This window comes from Chrysemys picta, chromosome 10, assembly GCF_011386835.1.
Source record: "Chrysemys picta bellii isolate R12L10 chromosome 10, ASM1138683v2, whole genome shotgun sequence".
Classification (NCBI taxonomy): Eukaryota; Metazoa; Chordata; order Testudines; family Emydidae; genus Chrysemys; species Chrysemys picta.
Window position 1 is genome coordinate 956311 of NC_088800.1, and position 21068 is coordinate 977378.

Below are 21068 nucleotides of genomic sequence, written 5' to 3' on the forward strand. Positions count from 1 at the left end.
ACCCCAGCAGGGTGAGCTCTCTTCCTCTCTAATCCCATTGCTAACGCCAGAGCCTTCCTGAACTATAGAACTTTACTCTATTGACCTAATTTAAAAATAATGTTGGGCAGCTGGGAGAGTGAGAGCAAACCATGGCCCAGAGCCAGGGCCTAGACGCCATGGGGATGGGCACCTGGAAGACTCAGACCCCATCGGCCACCTGGCATGTTTGGAGAGCTGCTGTTCACCTGCTGCTGCTCCCACACAAGTCTGAGCCTCACACAAGGGCCCAAGGAACTGACCACACCAGCCAGTGTCTGAAGCTCTGCAAGTCACCGCAGGATGAGCTTGGTGCCTGCAGCCCCTCACGCTCCAGCACCGCAGGAAAGCAACTGCTTCCGGGGAGGCTGATGCCGGCTACACAGATCCCCTGAGCGCTGCCTCCTCCCTAAGAGCAGCCTTGTGCTCGGAGAGAGCCAAGCTCGTCCTTGGCTGCATAAATACTAGGTAGAAGTGGTGAGGTGAGCTTGCCTCTGTACGCAGCCCTGGTGAGGCTGTAACTGGGACAAGGTGTCCAGTGCTGGTCGCTGCACGTCAAGCAGGTGGGAGAAATGCTGGAGAGAGTTCGAAGGAGTGCCACAAAGCTGATCCGGGGGCTGGAAAAGAAGCCTTGTGGCTTAAGGAACTAACCAAAGAGAAGGCTGGGAAGCACCTGGATCCAGGGCTCTAGCAGATCTGAAAGTCAGAGGCAGAGGTTTTCAGCCTTTCTGACAAAGGTACACGAGATCCAATGGCAGAAAGTTGGGCAAACTCAGCGTTGAAATGAGATGTGATTTCCTGGCAGTGAGGGTGATCAGACACTGGAACGGCTGCGAGGGGCAGTGGTGGACTCCCCACCGCGTGGAGTCTTTAAGAGAGAGTAGATACTTTTCGAAGGGACGTGCTTTGATCCAGCTTCTGGGAGACACTCTACAACTGGTGCGTGTGGGAAGCTGGGTTGGGTGGTCACGGGGTCTCTTCTGGCCTTGTCATCTGTGAGTGCCCCTGTTCAGCCCCTTTCTTCCTAGGCTACAGACAACAGGACTGCCTGCCTTGCCCTTCACACCCCCCTAACACTCAGCTTTGTACCACACAATAAATATAACCTAATTTCAGGCTTCAGGTGGTCACCGGTAGGGGTCAGGAAGGAATTTTTGCCCCAACACACAACTGACCAGATTCTGAATTATTTGGGGAAGTTCTCTGGCCTGTGATACAGACTGAATGATCCATCAAAAAGGCCTTGGCCCCATGGCTTGCCTGCCCAGCGTGTTCACAGCCCACCGGGGGGAGGATGAGCTGGGATTGCCCTTGCTGAGCCTTCCCCAGCAGCGCCAGGGATTCCACACCAAGTGTGGATGGAGAAGACGCCTCAGTGGTGCCTGGCCAGCAGCCTGCCATACCCTCCCTGCACACGGGCAGCTTTCCTCCTCTTCCAGGACGGGCCCAGGAACTCCTGCCCCGCAGACACTGACGCTTTCTTGCCCTTATGGCTAAGGGGGCCCAGAGCGCCACTGAACGGTGCCAACAAGGCCCCAGGTGTCGGCCTGGTACTGCGGCACCAGCCCCCGGGAACAGAGAGAAGTCCTGCGCTGGCCTGTTCCAATGGGATGAGCTCCCAGCAGGGCCCACATGGACGGGTTCCTTCACAGCCCCACTGGGGCTCAGCTCCGGGACAGCCCCTGGACCCGACAGCCACGACCCAACGTCTGTGGCGCCTGCTTTGTCCTGGAGCGCCCTGGCTGTGAGCCCAGCTCGGTCCCTCCCTAGACAGGAGATGGATGGTGTCAGGGCCGGGGCCTGGACATTGGGCCCCTCAGCAAGTAAGGGTCAGGGCTCCCTCCTCGAGCTGCTATGTGGGGCCTGGGCTCCCCTCCGGCAGGACAGGGGAAGGGATCAACCCTCACCGCTGTCACTGTGCCATGAGCCAGCTGCCCACCCTGCTGCAGCCATGTCACCTCCTTGGCTCCAGACACTGGGGCCTGGGACTCAGGGGCCCAGAAGGTGCTGGAGATCAGCGGGGGAGGGGAGGGGAATGTGCAGGGGCCCTTTGGAGAACCACCCGGGATTCCTCTGGAGGTTACCATGGCAACAAATTAGTAATGACTGTGACATTTTGCCATGGCAACATGAGTGAGAGAATCACCCCGATTTGTGGTTGCCAAGAATTCCCAGGCTCGGGCTGGTGCAAGGATCCCAGGCCCCAGCCCTGTGGGGTGAGGAGCTGGGGCCAGAGGAGAGCGAAAGGCAGAGGAAAGACCGAGCTAGGAGGCCAAGGCCACGGCCAGAGGGCGTGGGAGCTGGTGGCTCAGTGGGCTGCACTGGGCTCGTCACTCAAGAGACCTGGGCTCACGGCTGGCTCACTGATGAGCCCGGGGGGTCATATCCTGCCTCAGCCACATACCTACTGCAAAATTCTCCTGAGAGCGGGACCCTGCGGCAGCCAGGCAGGACTGGACTGGCGGAGAAAGAGGTGGGGGGTTGGTCAGGGCTGAGAGGCAGCAACAGGCTAGCGGGGGGCAGGGCTGGGCTAGCAGGGACTGCAGGTCGGTGTTGGGGGGTGGGCACCGGCAGAGATGTGGGTGGGAGGAGCCCAGGGCTGGGCTAGCAGGGGCTGCAGGGGATCAAGGCACTGTTGTACTAGGATGTCCCGATTTTGGGGTCTTTTTCTTATATAGGCTCCTATTACCCCCCACCCCCCGTCCCGATTTTTCACATTTGCTGTCTGGTCACCCTATGCTGTACAGACCCTTCTAGACTATCACATCTCAGCTCTGCTCATTCAGGAACCTAGGTACTCAGACGATTTAACTGCTGGCAGATCACCGGTTGCCCTGTCTGTGCATGCACATGGCTTTGCCCAGGTGGGACAAATGCCTCGAGGGTACAAATGACAGAACTATCACAGAGTGACACATGGGGGCAGGGAAATCTCAGACACAGCCCGATTCCCAACTGCCCTGGAGACGTACCTGGCACCTAGCGTTACAGAGCGGAGCCCACAGCCATGGCACCTGAAGCTGCGTGGCCAGTCCCGTCCTGTCCTTCCTGCAGCTCCTGCCTCAGTTCTGGGCCCTTCCTCTCCTGGGTCACCTGCTTTGTTTACCAAATAGCTATTTCTCTTCCTTCCTGAGCTCTGTGCTCCTAGGAGACTGGCTGCTCAGCCCCTCCCTGCCCCACCTGACGGGCTTAGCCCACGAAAACCCCGCAAGGGGAGGGTGCTGCCTCAGCAGCGTCATAGCTGGTGCTGGTTCCGCAGGGACCGACTCCCCTGCAGTGGGGGCCTGGGTCCCATCGCAGAGGAAGGGGCTGGTGTGGTGGGGGGTTCAGCTCGGAGCATGAGGCTGGAGTGAGGTCCAACCCCCTGGAGACGCCAGCCAGGGCAGGGACGTGACCCTGGCACAGAGAGGATTTCACGCTCAGCAACTCGGACCCGCCCCCCATTGTCACCCCTGGCTGCTGTTGGTTTTTCCCCTCCCTTGATGGCATCATTATTAGAGAGCAAGAGCCGCCAGTCAGGAGGGAGCACCTCTGCCATGGGACCTGGGGACTGTGACATCACCACGCGTTGGTATGAGAGCGGGTGTGACATCACCACACGTTGGTATGGGAGCGGGCGTGACATCACCACGCATTGGTATGGGAACGGGCGTGACATCACCACACATTGCTATGGGAGCGGGCGTGACATCACCACGCGTTGGTATGGGAACGGGTGTGACATCACCACACATTGCTATGGGAGCGGGCGTGACATCACCACGCGTTGGTATGGGAACGGGCGTGACATCACCACACGTTGGTATGGGAGCGGGCGTGACATCACTACGCATTGGTATGGGAACGGGCGTGACATCACCACACATTGCTATGGGAGCAGCTGGAACGTCACAGACACGGGTGAGCCAGGCCACTGCAGCCTGTTCAGCTGTCAGCCTCTGGAAGCCACAGGCCTCCCCTTGCCCTCTGACCCCTGCCCCACAAGCTTCCCCATGCTCTCTGACCCCACACCCATGGGCCTCCCCGTGCTCTCTGACCCCCCCCCCTTTTCCTGGGTCTGGGGGACATTGGTCTGAAAGCAGGGGGAGGGGACTGGTGGGGGGGGCAAGAATTGGCAGGAGCCAGAGATTGACAGGAGAGGGAGCCAATGGGAATGGGGGGAGGGTGTTGACGGGAGGGGGCGGACAGGGGAGGGAGCAGGGGGTTGCCTGCCCCTTCCCTCCCATGCTGGCTGCGGACCCTGTTCCTGGGCACCGTGATGGGCAGCACCCGTGTGTGTGGGGGGAGGGGAACCACACGCACTCCACCCGAGTGGGCGCAGAGGCCTACCCCGCTAAGAGACTGCAGCGCACTCCATGGATGGCCAGGAGCAGCCCCCACCTCAAACTCGCTCCCTCTGGGCCCTGGCTGGTCCTAGCTGCTGGCAGCCAGGCCTGCGTACCACAAGCTCCCATTTATCTCCCCCCCTGTGGGTGTGGGGAGGCAGCGGGAGCAAGGGTTCCCGGCACAGATGCGGCACGCACGGCACAGGCCAGGCACTCACACACATGTGCAAGGCCACACGTTTCTGCGCAGTCTCACACATCCGGGCAGCGTAGGTAATGGCTTGTGGGTTTGCGAGCACACAGCTTCCCCGCCATGTGGGGTTGGTGTTAGCGGGGCTGGGGGAACATGGGCACACCCCGGGGACCCAGACACCCGTGTGCAGAGATGACATGCACGCACACATACACACACACACAGATGTGCACACACACACTCAGCGCTAGATTTTCAGTGTGAGGAGTGCTGGATTTGAACAATTAAATAACCTGCCCTGGTGGAAAGGGACTTGTGGTGAAGGAGGGGAGGGGAGACCAGCCTCTGCTGCTTTCCAGCCCCCAGCCCCTTGTCAGTCTGGGGCCCAGGAGGGATTTCCAGGCAGCTGGGTAAGAGGAGAGGAAACGCACTCCAGGCCAGGCCTTGCAGGGGCTCTTGTGTTCAGATGGGCAGGGCTGGGGCACTGCTCTCTCACCAGGCTCAGGGCATCGCATGGGACACACTCACTTCCTCTCGTAAACAGCAGCTGCTGCTCTGGGGAGAGGCTAACATGGTACCTGCACATTGGAAGGGAGCCTGTTGGGAACATCACCCCACGCACCCCCAATACTGGCTCCAGGCAGCACCTGTCTCCACCCACAAAAACAAACACATAGAATTTGGGATTGCACATGGAGCCCGTCCCATGGGACCCACCAGCCCAGCCACGTCCTCCCCTCACCCCAGGGCCTCACACGGAGCCCGTCCCACGGGACCCACCAGCCCAGCCACGTCCTGCCCTTGTTTTGGGGGTGTAGCCTCTGATCTCCCCAACACCCATCAGCTGCTCAGACCACACCCCTTGCCCGTGGTGCTCACCAGGCCACCCCTCAAGTCCCTGCACTGGCTCCCCATGACACAAAGGATGGGTCACGACTCTGTGTCAGTAACTCCTCAGGCCTGACACACTCACTACACCTCATGCTGTCATGTCCTGTGTCTAACCAGTGTCATGTACAAACTGGTAACACGCAGGTCCTGACAACCATTGTGTGTACGCCCAGGGCTCCCGGCACCCACCCTCCCCCCATTCAGACACTCTCCCCAGGACAAGGGAGAGGGGATCGGACTGCTGGGCCCTGGTACAGATGTGTGGGGAGGAGGGTGGTCTGCACTGACACACCAGCATCTGGAATCAGTCCCCGCCCCTTTCCTCTCTGGCTATCTCCATGGTTACCATCAGCTGAGTGCTGGGGGGTAGTCCCGGGATCTCCCTGGGACCTAGACAGACAGACAGACAGACACACCACAGGGCCCCACTCCAAAGCCACAGCTGCACCCAGAGCACAGGGCAGGGGAACTCTGCCAGATCCTGGACGCTGCCCTCGGCCTCACAGTCAGAGCCCCCCGTACAAATACACCCCCAGAGCTCCCCCAGTGCCCTGCACACACAACCAGCCCCACGTCCACACACAGCCCCACATCCACACACTGCCCCACATCTACACCAGCCCCCTGCACACGCAGCCCCACATCCACACACTGCCCCACACACAGCCACACATCCACACCAGCCCCCTGCACACACAGCCCCACACACAGCCCCACATCCACACCAGCCCCCTGCACACACAGCCCCACATCCACACACTGCCCCACACACAGCCCCACATCCACACCAGCCCCCCACACAGACCCCAGCATACACAGCTCCACATCCACACACTGCCCCACATCTACACCAGCCCCACACACAGACCCCAGCACACACAGCCCCACATCCACACCAGCCCCACACACAGCCCCACATCCACACCAGCCCCACACACAGACCCCTGCACACACAGCTCCACATCCACACCAGCCCCACACACAGCCCCACATCCACACCAGCCCCGCACACAGACCCCAGAACACACAGCCCCATGTCCACACCAGCCCCACATCCACACCAGCTCCACATCCACACCAGCCCCCTGCACACACAGCCCCACATCCACACACTGCCCCACACACAGACCCACGTCCACACCAGCCCCACACACAGCCCCACATCCACACCAGCCCCACATCCACACCAGCCCCCTGCACACACAGCCCCACATCCACACCAGCCCCACACACAGCCCCCTGCACACACAGTCCCACATCCACATCAGCCCCACACACAGACCCCAACACACACAGACCCACGTCCACACCAGCCCCACACACAGCCCCACATCCACACCAGCCCCACATCCACACCAGCCCCCTGCACACACAGCCCCACATCCACACCAGCCCCACACACAGCCCCACATCCACACCAGCTCCACATCCACACCAGCCCCCTGCACACACAGCCCCACATCCACACACTGCCCCACACACAGCCCCACATCCACACCAGCCCCCCACACAGACCCCAGCACACACAGCCCCACATCCACACCAGCCCCCCACACAGCCCCACATCAACACCAGCCCCACACACAGCCCCCTGCACACACAGTCCCACATCCACATCAGCCCCACACACAGACCCCAACACACACAGACCCACGTCCACACCAGCCCCACACACAGCCCCACATCCACACCAGCCCCCTGCACACACAGCCCCACATCCACACCAGCCCCACACACAGACTCCAGAACACACAGCCCCACGTCCACACCAGCCCCACACCCACACACAACCCCCCTACTTCCACCAGCCCCACACACACAGCGACTGCACACCCAGCCCCCTGCACACACCCCGCCTTGCACACAGAACTGCCCCCGCCCCCGCTCGGGTCCTCACCAGCTCGGACGCCTCCGGCCCCGCAGCCGGGCGGGAATGTCCCCGGTGGGAGCCCCCCGCTCCGCTCGGCTCCGCGCCGCCTCCTGCCCGGCGGGGCGGGGTCTGCGCGGCCCCCAGCCCGAGAGCGAGGGGCGGCCGGGCTCGCTGCAGACCCCGCCCGGGCTCGCCAGCCCCCCAACCCCGGCAGCTGGGGCCAGGCTGGGCCCCGCCCCGTGCTCAGGGGCTGGCCGGGCCGGGGGGAGGCGGGGGTCACCCCGCAGGGCTCCGTCCCAAGCCCCTGCCCTGGGCAGCCCCAGCCAAGCTGGGAGAGGAGACACGGGGGGCTGGAGCGCTGCCCCCGGGAGCTCTGGGGACAGGAGTGGGTCCGTGTGACCCGTGGGACGGATTCTCCATCCCGGTCCCTGGCCTGGGGGCTCTGTCCCAAACCTCTGCTCAGGGCTGGGAGCAGGGATCCCTGGGCAGGGCAGGGGAGACTGGCTGGTTAGGGGGCCCCTCTGTGTGCTGGGGCCAGGGTAACAAGGCAGCAGGGCGCTCGCCCACTTTTAGCTGGGCACCGCCACATTCCTCGGGTTTGTCCCCTTTCCCTGCCTTTGTCTGGGGAGGCCATTTCGCAGAGTGCACCGCTGGCGTGACCTCACACACACTGTGCACAAGAGGTCACGCGGCAGGCGTGGGATCGCCCTGTTCCCAGAAGTACCGGAATGCCCAGCGTCCTGGGGGTGCGGGAGCGACCCCCTGACAACGGGGTGGGGAACGGCGGGCCAGCGGCATCGCAGGCTCTGGCAGGCAGGAAGCATGGGCCTGTCTGGGAGCCAGCAGCAAGTCAGAGCAGGAGGCCCCCAAACACTCCCGCTCCTGGGACCGCGGCAAGCTCCAGGCGCAGAAAGCAGCATCTCATGTGCGGGTGAGAGCCCAAAACTGGGTTATGGGGTGTCACTCCATGGCAGGTCCAGCAGCCCCATCCCCTACCTCCAGAGACATTTGGGGATGCCTCTTCACCCCAGCCCACCCCATGGGCCGCAGCTGGCGTTTGCAAGGAGGGGTCATTCTCCCCATGCCCTTTTACAGTCTGCAACACCAGCCCCATGCCCACGGCACTCGCCCCCTGCTGCATAGTCAGCTCCGGAAACTCTTCAGCATTTCTAGCCCGTGTGGCTGCAAAGGAAAGTTAAAAAGCATGACCCACTTGTTAGCAATGGAGGGAGGTCTGCCTGAGTCTGCAGAGAGCCTGAAACCATCTCTCTAACTGGGGAGCTGCCCCAGGCATCTCTACAGGTGCGAAGCCTGCGTGTGCCAGTGGGTGGTGCGTGCAGAAAGCTCTGAACCAGAGGCCAGCGTGAAATACGCTGATTGTAATGTAATGAAGAGCAGGGCAGGGTGACTGGCTTAGCGGGTGCCTCACTTCCATTCTGAGTTCAGTGAACCCTCTGGCACTTGAACATCTCTCTCATGCTGCTGCAGCCCCAGAGCCTGGCTCCAGCTTGACGCAGAGCCCCTTGGCCGTGTCGCTCCCGGGCAGCGTCTGGCACTGGGGAAGGTTAGGGCGGGGTGAGTTTTGCGTGGACTCCCCAAGGTTGCAAGGCTCTGGCCCAGTCGGGTCTCCAATGGCAGGGAGTTCTACAGCTGCTTCTCCACCAAGAGCCCCCTGCCCTAGTGGTTCAGAAGGAGAGAGGCTGGACTTCAGCCAGGCTTTTGACACAGTCCCCCAGGACATTCTGATAAGTAAGCTGGAGAAATGTGGCTGGACAGAACTACCATTAAATGGACACGTAATTGTTTAAACAACCGCAGACAAAGAGTGACTATTAATGGAATGACGTTAGGTTGGAGGGAGGCCTCAAGTGGGGTTCCACAGGGATCTGTTCTGGGTCCGGTGTTATTTAAGATCTTTATTAATTACCTGGATGTAGGACTAGCGAGCATACTGATTAAGTCTGCAGGTGACACAAAGCTGGGGAGAGGGTTGCCACTACTTTGGAGGATGGAGCTAAAATTCAGAGAGATCTGGATAAATTGGAGAACTATTGACAACAAAACGAAATTTAACAAAGACAAACGTAAGGTGCTCCACTTCGGGAAGAAAAACCAAACGCACAAATACAGGATGGGGGATAACTGGCTGGGCAGCAGCACGGCTGAGAAGGATCTGGGAGTTGTGGTGGATCACAACCTCGACATGAGTCAGCAGTGCGATGCTGTTGCAAAAAAGCAAATGCAGTTGTAGGTTGCATTAACAGAGGATCGCATCCAAGTCACGGGAGGTGATTTCACCGCTCTACTCGTCACTGGTTAGGCCTCAGCTGGAGAACTGTGTCCAACATTGGTCACCAATGTATAGAAAGGATGTAGAGAAACTGGAAAGCATGGGCAGGCAGTGACCCTGCCATCCAGGGAGGCTAACCTCTGGCCCCACCCCTTGTGCCTGAGGCCCTGCCTCTCCCCCACCTCTGCAGGAGCTGAAAGCATGCCCACCATGCCTCCCCCCAGCCCCAGCGACTGGACGGCTGGGGGCAAGGCCCCAGCCCTGGTGCGCCGCAGCCTCAATGCCCACAGCCCCTGGGTGACGTGGCCACAGCGCCCCCAGCCCTGGTGCTCGGGCAGCCGGGCAGCGCGGTTGCTGCACTCCCAGCCCCGGGTCTCTGGGTGGCCCTCAGTCCCGGTGCTCGGGTGGGCAGCCCCGGAGCGCCAGGCAGGCAGTGCGGTCCAACACCAGGCGGCTCCAAGTCCCTGCAGGAGGCACGCTGGCCTGGAGGCGGGGCCACAGTAGGCTGTTTGGGGAGGCACAGCCTCCCCTTGCCTACAATACCCGCCGCCTATGCTGGAAAGGCTCCAGAGGCGAGCGACAAAGATGACCAAAGGGAAGGAATGCAGCCATACGAGCAAAGGCTGAAGGAACTGGGTATGTTCAGTTTGGAACAGAGGCGTTTAAGGCGTTTCAGATACGTGAAAGGCTGCCATGAAAGAGTGAGAAATGTGTTCTCTTTTGCCGCAGAGGGCGGGACAAGAGGCAGTGGGTTCAAACTACAGCAGAGACGGTTTAGATGAAATCTCAGGGAAAACTTCCTCACTGTGAGAAGAGTGGGACAATGGAACAGAGGCCTAGGGAGGTTGTTGAAGCTCCTTCACTGGAGGTTTTCAAAAGGAGACGTCTGGAGCCACCTGTCTGGGATGGGTTAGAAACAACAAATCCTGCTTCTTGACAGGGGCTAGACTAGATGACCCCACGGTCCCTTCTAACCCCATGGATCTATGATTCTAGGCATCTCAGGAACAGCCAGACCCAAGCCAGCGAGAGCTCGAGAGATAGGAAGCAGGTTGGAGGATGGACAGGGAGCTGGGGCAGTGTGCGGAGGCAGGCCGTGTGCTCTCCTCAGGCCTTGGCTCTTCCAGATTTACCCCGCAGACCCCTAAGCCTGACCCTTCCCTGGGCGTGTGGCCCAGTGCAGAGAGCTGGAGCCAGAGCAGCATGTGGGGCTCTCTGGGGCAGACCCTGGAGCCAGGTCCATCCCTTGTCTCTTAGTGTCAGTGGTAAGGAAAACCCTCTACCTAAAGCAGCGTGGAGGACCAAAGCAGGGAGCAGCAGGGCAAAGGCAGCCCTGGAGCAGGGGACACAGGGATATGAGGTGGGGTGAAGCTCCTGGCACTGGGCCACATGGGTGGTAAAGGGCTGAAGTGCCCACTCCAAGGGCAGCAATGGGAGCAAGGGTGTGTGTGCTCACCGGGCATATCGCTGAGGCTTGCGGGGTGGAGTCAGGGAGAACCTGTTCCTAGCAGGCACCATTGGGTGCCTGTGACACTTGGTGTAGCTGGACCAGGCTGGGCAGAGCTGGGAAATGAAGGCGCTCTCCCAGGCAGCTGGCGAGGGAGCAGCTGGGCCAGATGTGCACAGCCCAGGCTCCGCTTTGGCTTAGGGTGGTGGAGGGGCAAACCCTACTGTCTAGGCCCTCTCCTGGCACCAGTCACTGCAGTGCCAGGGCTCTGCCTACAGATGGGCACGTCCATCACAGGGCAGTTGGGTGACCCCTCTGCAGAGCTGCCGGGTCAGAAACCCCGAGCGGCCCCAGCCTGCATGCTGCAGGGCAGCAGAGCCCAGGCCCAGCTCCTCCAGCCCTGGATAGGCTCCACTGGGCTGACTGTCATGCCCAAGGCCTTATTGGAAATTCTGTGCGGCAGGCGGGCACAAGCCCACCTGCTTCTAAAGGCCCCTTCCCCAGCCTTGCAGGAGGTACCACTGGACCCAGGATCCACATGAATACAGGGGACAACTAAGGAATAACAGGGAGGGGAGTGTAGGTCACAGGTTCAGAACTAGGGATCCAGAGGGGGACACTGAGCAGAGAACCCCACTGCCGGCTCCGGTCCCCCCACCCTTTGACATTTAAAGCTGGCAGGCGCCCCAGGGGCCCTGTGCTAGTTCATGTTAATCCAGGGGCCGGTCAGCAGGCTGCCCTCCCCCCCCCGCAGGGTTCCCGGCTAATTCATGTTCCGGCTCTGATTCTCTGGCCCTGGGGCTGCCGAAAGCACTGCCCCTCGCCACTAGCAAATAGCTTTGCCTGCAGAGCCCGTTGGAGGCAGCACGGTCTAGTGGTTAGAGACAGGCCTCGTACCCAGGGATCCCACCGTCCCCGACGTTCCCTCTGCAGCCCTGGGGGGAGCCCTGCCTCGCAGGGGCTGTGACTCAGATCATGTTCGCTTGGGGTCAGGCGAGGTAAAGGACTGGTACGGAGATTCCTGCAGCTGCTCTGGAATGGCTTCCCATCCCAGCCCGGCTCTGGCTTAGGGGAAACAAGCAGCCAGCCAGCCCCGCTGCCCTGACTCATTTGCTGGCAATGTGCAGAATCACTTGTTTCTATGTAGGGAAGGCTGAACCGGCTCCAACCATTTGGCTGAGTTGGCAAGATCTCAGCAGCCCAGATGTGCTGCAGGCTGCGTCCTGACTCCACGGGCCCGGTGCCCAGTTGTGGGGGGGGATTGTGGTAATGGCGGCTGACAGGAGGCAGGGGGTGTCGCTGGGGCTGGGGGGGGATCCGGGTACTTATGATCTAAGGGGGGCTGGGAGCCTCCTGCTGACATCCTGACTCCTCAGACTTTGCAAAGGGTTCCCCCACTTGCTGCCAGAACAGCCCCTGTGTCAGCACCACCGTCAGAGCACCTAACTAGCCACCGCAGTTCACAAGGCCCTTGCCCACCCTGGCTGGTGGGGGGCTGAGGTTCCCTGGGAGCGGGAGGGCCGGGCAATCCCCTGGGACAGGAGTGAGCCGGGGGCGTCTGTGTGTGTGGTTTGCAATGGGCAGGTGCTGGGTGTCGTACTCACAGCGACAATACAAGGCCCTCGGTTCCGACAGAATGTCAAACAGCAGCGACTAAAGCTAACCATGCTGTGATCGGCAGGACTGGATACCCGCGACCCCTCTCTGAGCCTGGCCTGGAGGGATGTCACAAACCCTGCAACCTGGGAAGGAAGTGACTGTGCCAATATTTCAAAAGGGTGAACAGGACAAGCTGGGTAATTCTAGCCAGCCAGTGTGACAGCGATCACAGAGCGTGGAACTGACAGGGACACACTCGGGAGGGCAGCACAATGAATGCCACTCGACAGTTTTATAGAAAACACGGCTTGTCAAAGAAACCTGCTGTTGTTTTCTGATGAGAGTACACATTGGGCTAAAGGGGACTGTGCTGACACAAGATTGCTTAGGGTTCCTTCAGGCATCTGTCTTAGCACCACACAACATACTGAACACAAAATTAGCCTGATACAAAATCCATACAGCCCACGTTAAATGGAGTGAGAACTGGCTGACGGACCGTTCTCAAGAAGTCATTGTAACTGGGCACTCACCATCCAGTCGGGTCGTGGCTAGCGGGGCTCTGCGGGGGCTGGTCTTGCTCCAGTGCTGTTCACTGGCTTTCTCGATGACCTGGAAGGAAAGATAAAACCACTGCTGGCAAAGTGTGCAGATGCCAGGCTCTGGGCTGGGCACAGGGACTGCTGCATGGGGGTCTCTGGCCTGCAGGAGGCAGGTCACACTGGCTGAGAACAACGCTCTGGTCTGCGGGGCGTCCGGGCACCGGCGAACCCAGCTGTGGAGATCTCGCTGCAGGGGCTGGCAAGGGAGCGGCTCAGGTGCTAGCCCCAGCTGTGGCTGCAGAAAGCTGCACGGCCCCCAGCCAGAGAGGAGGCGACAGGCACGTGTCCTTCCAGTGGCACTTGGCCGGGTGAGGCTGAGTGGGAGAGAAGGTTTCCCAGCAGCCCTGGGGAGGAGGGAGCAGCCGCAAGGAGCATGCCTGGCTGGGGGTGTTATCCTTATGCACCCACTGTCTGGAGAGAGCCCGGCTGAGCGAGCAGAGCCCATGCTGGTGCGCGCCCCTGGAACCCTGCCCTCTCGCCCCCAGCACTGCCTGTTTAGCTTCAGTCCTTCCCCCTCTGCCGGGCAGGGGAGGGGGGAGTTCAGCTCTGAGCCCCTCTGCCCAGGTTGGCACTGGGGTGGGGTGGGGGAGGGTTAGGCAGTCTGCCCCCAAACTCCTCCCTTTGCACTTGTCCTCCCCCTGCCAGTGCCCCACGCTGCCCGCAGCCTGCCTGGGAACGGGAGGGGAGCGTAGTCCTGGGCTCTTAATGTAACCCCCCAACACTGTACACAGACCCACCGTGCCCAGCCTCCTTAACCACCAGGTGTAACAACTTGAATCCTGTGTGCAGATGCGGTCACCCCATCTCAAAAAAGATATATTGGAATTGGAAAAGGTTAGAAAAGGGCAGCAAAAATGATTAAGGGAATGCAACGGCTTCCATATGAGGAGAGAGAATAAGACTGGGACTTTTCAGCTTTGAAAAGAGACGACTAAACGGGGATATGACAGAGGTCTATAAAATCATGACTGATGTTGAGATAGTAAATGAGGACGTGTTATTTACTCCTTCTCATAACACAAGAACTATGGGTCACCAAATGAAATTAATAGGCAGCAGGTTTAAAAGAAACAAAAGGAAGTATTTTTTCACACAACGCACAGTCAACCTGTGGAACTCCTTGCCAGAGGATGTTGTGAAGGCCAAGATTATAACAGGGTTCATAAAAGAATTAGATAAATTCATGGAGGATAGGTCCATCAATGTCTATTAGCTAGGATGGGCAGGGATGGTGTCCCTAGCGTCTGTTTGCCAGAAACTGGGAATGGGTGACAGGGGGGGAAATCACTTGATGATTACCTGTTCTGTTCATTCCCTCTGGGGCACCTGACATTGGCCACTGTCAGAAAACAGGATACTGGGCTAGATGAACCTTTGGTCTGACCCAGTATGGCCGTTCTTATGTTAACTATGTGGGGAAAGCAGCCAAAACGAGGACTGTCTGCAGCTCAGTCCTCAGCCGCCCCGGAAACCTGCCCAACACTCTCCAAAGGCGAGCCTGGGGGCTCAAAGTCATCACTCAGCTAGACACTGACAATCACTGACCGAACAGATCCTGGATTTACGGCTTCTGACCATGATCTTTAGCTCACTGACAGCCCCTTTTTGTCCTCTGACTGCAGAGGTGTTAACAGGCCACTGTTTGCTAACTACTTCTGCAAACCCATCTCTTCCCAGGTGGGAGGCTGGGAGAACCTCTCCCCAGCCTGGAGAAGCACTGGGTGGCTCTATAGCTTCTTGCCTCCCCACCAAAAGTTGGTCCAATAGAAGATGATGTTTAAAAAACAAAGTGAAGGTACAGAGTTTAAGCATAGAAGTTTCTGGTTATTAGGGAATAACGTGCAGATTATCAAGGGGCGCGAAGTTCGGTTTAAGGTCGGGTGGCGAAAGGAATACAGAATCTGCAATATCCTTGATTGGGGGTAAAAGGTTAACGAGTCAAAGTGCAGACATTGAGATATGAGGGTATGTTCATATAATGGCTCTGTTCGGGTGTGGAGCATGAGTGGATATGATGATGAGGATAGACTGACCCTCATTTGGGGAGATTTAACGTTCAGTGAGTTTATGGTTCCAGTTCATATGGTCCAACGGACAAAGTCTCTCGGTGCCTTTCTTGTGGTTGATGCACGATGTCGCTCCGGCTCGCACCTCCTGGTACTGTGGGTGGCCGGTGACATGTTCGGTGTAGATGTCCCTGGACCATCGGATGGCGTCTGAGACCATGAGGCGCCGCATGAGCCGTGTGTAGCATCGACCGATCCCGCAGGTCCGCAGAACGCGCTCGTTGCAGGGGTCCCAGGCGCCCAGGACTCCGACGATCAGGGCATCCATCTGCACCTCATAGCCCTTTGCTCTCAGGGTGTCAGCCAGGGGGGTGGGCCTCTATTACCTCACCCCCTTGTCTCTCCTGCCATAAAGGCAGGCAGCTGCTGGGTCACAGGGGCTGGGCTGCAGCCCTGGGGCAGGACTGGAGAGACCCAGCACAGACATGACCCTGCCTGGCTGGCCCCCTCCCCTCCAGCTGACTGCAGCTCCGCCCCGCAGGCCTGGGGCACCGTCTCTCAAGGCATAGACCCATCCCCTCTGTGCCAGGGCTCAATGCTGGGAGGGCCAGAGATCCCTGCACCACTTCTGGGACCTTAGAGTCACTGCTGCTTCCCCCATCTCTGGGATTCCCGGACCTAGAGACCAGGAGTTCAGGGCCTGGGACCCTCCTGACCCCGTTCCTGCCCCTGAGTTCCAGTGTGGATGCGGGGACACAGCGCTGCTGTCGCACAGTTCAAAGGGGCGCTCTGCTCCACCCCTCCCCACTGCACCCTGAGGAGACGGGCAGCTTGGGCGGCCATGAGAATTGGCAGCTAGGGCTACATGGGGAACAGTGCCACAAGGCTACTGAACTGTGGCTTGGAGATGCCAGTCCCCCGCGGTCCCACGCCACCTCCCCACCTCTGGGCTCCAGCCCTAGCTCTGCCCAGCTGAGCGACTCCCCTCCAGCGATCCATGCACCTCCGCAGGGGTCTGCAGTGAGACCAGGCAGTCTGTTCCAGCCCATTGGGTTGTTAGACTCCGGACAGAGCCCGAGCAGGCCTCAGGGAGCGCAGAGACGCCAAGGTTGAGACCGTTCAGACTGGCCCATGGCAGGGCTCCCCCCAGCCCCACTGCTCTGCCAGGCTGTCCCAGGTGAGCTCCTGTGTCCCTCCGGAGGCCAGCTCTTACCCCCACCTCCTGTCCCCTGCTGAGTTCACTGGGCCACCTGCCTGTGCAGTGTGAACTGTCCAGCCTTCAGGGGCCGTTGTCTGTCTGGCTCCTCCACTATATGGGTGGGCTCTAGCCCAGTCACACCACCCCAGACACAGCCGCCTCAGGGCTCCTGCTCTGCCCTGGGACCATTTGAACCTTTTTGCACCCCCTGGGTAGCAGTCTCTCGTCAGGAAATCACTGGCCTGCACTTCATTCACAAAAACAACTGATGAACCCACTTCAGCAGAGCTGGCACCAGACGAGACCGGGACCCCCAGGTGCCAGGGGCTGCCCTGGAAGACCCTGCCTCGGCTGCACACGCACACACACACACTTCCTCCCCCCAGTACGTGTCAGCGCCCCACAGCCGGGCCAGGCGTATCACGCTCCCTGCCACCCCGTGTCAGAGCCCCACGGCCGGGCATATCACACATGCTACCCCCCCCCGCTTCATGTCAGAGCCCCACGGCCAGGCCAGGCATATCACACCCGCTCCTCCCCTCCCCCTCCGTGTCAGTGTCCCACGGGCAGGCGTATCATACACGCCCCCCCCCCCCCCAGTACGTGTCAGCGCCCCACGGCCGGGCGTATCACACATGCTCCTCCCCTCCCATGTCAGAGCCCGATGGCCAGGCCAGGCGTATCACACCCGCTCCCCCCCTCCCCGTGTCAGCAGCCCACGGACGGGCGTATCACACGCTCCTTCCCCACCCCATGTCAGAGCCCCATGGCCAGGCCAGGCGAAGGCCTCCTTCCTTGGAGGTTTTTAAGGTCAGGCTTGACAAAGCCCTGGCTGGGATGATTTAGTTGGGGATTGGTCCTGCTCTGAGCAGGGGTTTGGACTAGATACCTCCTGAGGTCCCTTCCACCCCTGATAGTCTGTGATTCTATGATTCTATGTATCACACCCGCTCCCCCCCTCCCCGTGTCAGCGCCCCACAGCCGGGCGTATCACACGCTCCTCCCACCCCCCATGTCAGAGCCCCATGGCCAGGCCAGGTGTATCACACCCGCTCCCCCCCTCCCCGTGTCAGCGCCCCACAGCCGGGCATATCACACCCGCTCCCCCCCTCCCCGTGTCAGCGGCCCACGGCCGGGCATATCACACGCTCCTCCCACCCCCCATGTCAGAGCCCCATGGCCAGGCCAGGTGTATCACACCCGCTCCCCCACGCCCCGTGTCAGCGGCCCACGGACGGGCGTATCACACACGCTCCCCCCCCCCATGTCAGAGCCCCATGGCCAGGCCAGGTGTATCACACCCGCTCCCCCACGCCCCGTGTCAGCAGCCCACGGTTGGGCGTCTCACATGCTCCTCCCCCCCCCCCATGTCAGAGCCCCATGGCCAGGCCAGGCGTATCACACCCGCTCCCCCCCTCTCTGTGTCAGCGCCCCACGGTCGGGCGTATCACACGCTCCTCCCCCACCCCCATGTCAGAGCCCCATGGCCAGGCCAGGCGTATCACACCCGCTCCCCCCCTCCCCGTGTCAGCGCCCCACGGTCAGGCGTATCACACGCTAGGCCAGGGCGGGGGTAAGGATGGAGCTGTTGCGCAGTCAGCACAAGCAGGGAAAGGAGGCCGGATCTGCCAGCTCTGCTCCCTCTCTGATCACAGAGAGCCCAGCCAGGCCCGGCCAGACGCTTTCATCCAGCAACCTGCAATTACCACAACAAAGAGACCTCAGGACTGGAGCAGGCAGGTGCAGGCCGGGATGGCTCCATCCCTCCCAGCTGTGCACACAAGGAGCAGCCCCCTCCGCCCTGCAGCCGGCTCAGGTGTGAGCTCCTGGCAGGGTCCCAGACCCTCAGCCCAGGCTGTGGGGCACACGCCACCCCCAGCTCTCACACCACGGCCAGGCAGAGCCCAAGGCTGGGGCAGAGCAGAGCCGGCCTCGGGGCCGTGGCAGGGGTGTGTGAGACAGGGCGCCAGAGCCACTCCCGTGGCCACGTGGAGGGGAGCAGAGCCAGCCCGCACTCCCTGAGCTGCAGGGCCCAGCTGGCCACCCCAGGCATGCCTGAAAATACAGCCCTGCCTCTGGGCAAGAGGGGTGCTCTGAATCTCCCCCTCCGCCTGGGCCTGATCCGCTGACTCTCCAAGGCTTCAGGACAGGGCCGGCTCCAGGGTTTTTGCCGCCCCAAGCAGCAAAAATGGGGGTGGGGGGGGAAAGCTGTGATCGCGATCTCCAGTACTTCGGCCGCAGTCGGCAGATCCTTCGCTCCAAGAGGGAGTGAGGGACCCGCCGCCGAAGAGCCGGACGTAGGGTGACCAGACAGCAAATGTGAAAAATCGGGACAGGGGTGGGGGGTAATAGGAGCCTATATAAGAAAAAGACCCAAAAATCGGGACTGTCCCTATAAAATCGGGACATCTGGTCACCCTAGCCGGACGTGCCGCCCCTTCCCCTTGGCCGCCCCAAGCACCTGCTTGCTGGGCTGGTGCCTGGACCCGGCCCTGCCTCAGGACCTTGGGTGGAGCCCCAGCCAGCAGGGCCGGTCGCTGTATGTCAGGGCTTCCCCCAGCAGGGACTCTGCTGCAGGCTCTAAGGGGAATTTGGCTCCTGGAGGGCAGGCAGGGGGTGCCAGGCCTCAGAGACCAGGCTGGGGGCAGGCAGGGGATGCCAGGCCTTAGAGACCAGGCCGGGGTCAGGGGCAGGCAGGGGGTGCCAGGCGTCGGAGACCAGACTGGGGCCGGGGGCAGGCAGGGGGTGCCAGGCGTCGGAGACCAGGCCAGGGGCAGGCAGGGGGTGTCAGGCCTTGGAGACCAGGCTGGGGCCGGGGGCAGGCAGGGGGTGCCAGGCCTCGGAGACCAGGCTGGGGCCGGGGGCAGGCAGGGGGTGCCAGGCCTCGGAGACCAGGCTAGGGCTAGGGGCAGGCAGGGGGTGCCCTCCAGACGCACTGCCAGCGCGCGGCTCGTTCCCTGTTTGCACTTCGCTGTGCCATGCGTGGGGTCCGGCAGATCCATCTCCCCAGGGAGGGGGATCCCAGTCCTAGGTGGCTGCTCCCAGCAACGCCAAGGCAATGCGGCCGTGCTGGGTTCCCAGCTCCCCGGCAGCTCTCGCAGGTGGGTTGCTGGCTGCAGCACTGGGATGGCTCCCGGCAGGGGGTGTCTCTGAAACCAGCGGGGCTGGGCCCCTTGGGGAGACCAGCTCTGGGCCCCTCATCCCTGTGGCTGGTGGCTGCTGTGAAGAAGGCGTCAGTGCTGGGCACTTGACACCCCATGGCTGTAAATGAGACGATTGCCAGACTGCGCCTGTCAGCGCTAAGGACGTGTCTGGGGGATGTTTGCTCTGGGTGACTGGCTGGGTCACCCGTGGGCAAGCAGCAGGAGCAGCCAGGGACAGGGCACCGGGCGTGGCAACCCTGTCTGAGAGCTCCAGCCACAGGCCTGCGGACGGTGCAGCAGATGAATGTTGCCAGGCAACGAGCTAGGCCAAGGGAGCGGGTTCCTGTCTCACACCCCGTGAACCGTTCTCCTCAGACCAGCACTGACCCCAGGGTTACGACCTGTGGCCTTCAGCTCTGCTTACTTAGCCATGGAGTGATCGTCCCTGCACGTGCACGCTCGCTAACCTGCTCACATGCACACCCCATGATCACCAACACGCACACGCAGACACAGGCACCACTCTTCGGGAGTCCCATTGCAATGCTGTGCGTGCCACGCAATCCCCGGCTGCTGCACTGACTTGGCCCAGCACCAGCGTTGCTGACTCCACCACAAGGAACCGGTGCCTGGGGACCCCTTGTCTCTCGGGCCGTCAAAGGGCAGAGGGGGCACAGTTCACCCTGGAGCTGCACTGAGCCCTGGGTGAGGAGCTCTGGGGCGCACGAACAGGGCTGGGGCAGCCTGGGGCTGACTCTCCCTGCAGCCAGGGCTGGGGGCAATGAGGAGCCCCAAGGGTGCAGCAGGGGGGGAAGCGGAGGGGAGCAGGCCCCGCTTTGCACGGCTCCCTGGCCAGCCTGGGTCCCGCGGGGGAGCAGCGCCCCCTGGTGTGGAGTACAGGTCTCACCAACTTGGCACTGCTCCTGGTCAACACTTCCAGGCTTGGCGGCATGACTCCGGCAGCCGGGCACCTAGGTACCTGTAGCCAGATCTCCAGTGGGGCCGGCCGCTCCCAAGAAGACGCTGTGAGGGGCGTGTGCCCAGCCCCTCTGGGCATCAGGTCTCTGAGCTAGGTGCCCAACTTCACGTGTGGGCATTCGGCCCTTTGCCTGCAGGACTCCAGGGAGCCCAGGTGCAATCACCCCCGCAGTCCCAGGGCGTGCATTGGATCAAAGCTGCAGACCAATGGGGAAAGCCAGGCCAGGCCAGTGGGGCTCCTCCCTCACCTGGGGCTCATGGCCCCATCACGACAGCTCCCCTTGGGCTCTGAGCTGCACTGGTCCTAGGCCGGGCGCCTGAACTGGCTGCAGCCTGCTCCCCGTGCCTGCACTGCATGTCGGGCCCGTTCCCTGGGGAAGGCATGAGTAGCCAAAGCTCCAGGGAATGGGCTGGAACTGCCCCATGCCGGGGACCCGGCCAGCCCAGTGCCGTTCCCCAGAGCCCAGACACCAGGGAGGGGCAGCAGCAGGACCTCCCGCCCCAGAGT

At 61.3% G+C, this 21068-nt stretch overlaps 1 protein-coding gene across 2 annotated transcripts in view; it reads right to left on the reverse strand.

Moving 5' to 3' along the window:
- The window catches only part of SEMA4B (semaphorin 4B), a 29035-nt gene extending 21559 nt beyond the window's left edge, over positions 1–7476 (reverse strand). The window contains exon 1 of one of the 2 annotated variants that reach the window (XM_065559091.1): positions 7325–7476. The gene's annotated coding sequence lies outside the window, so the exon portion shown is untranslated. Of the gene's footprint in view, positions 1–2990; positions 3010–7324 lie in introns of those variants that run through there. The other variant, XM_005300657.4, reaches the window with a different exon arrangement.
- Between the last annotated feature and the right edge of the window lie 13592 nt (positions 7477–21068).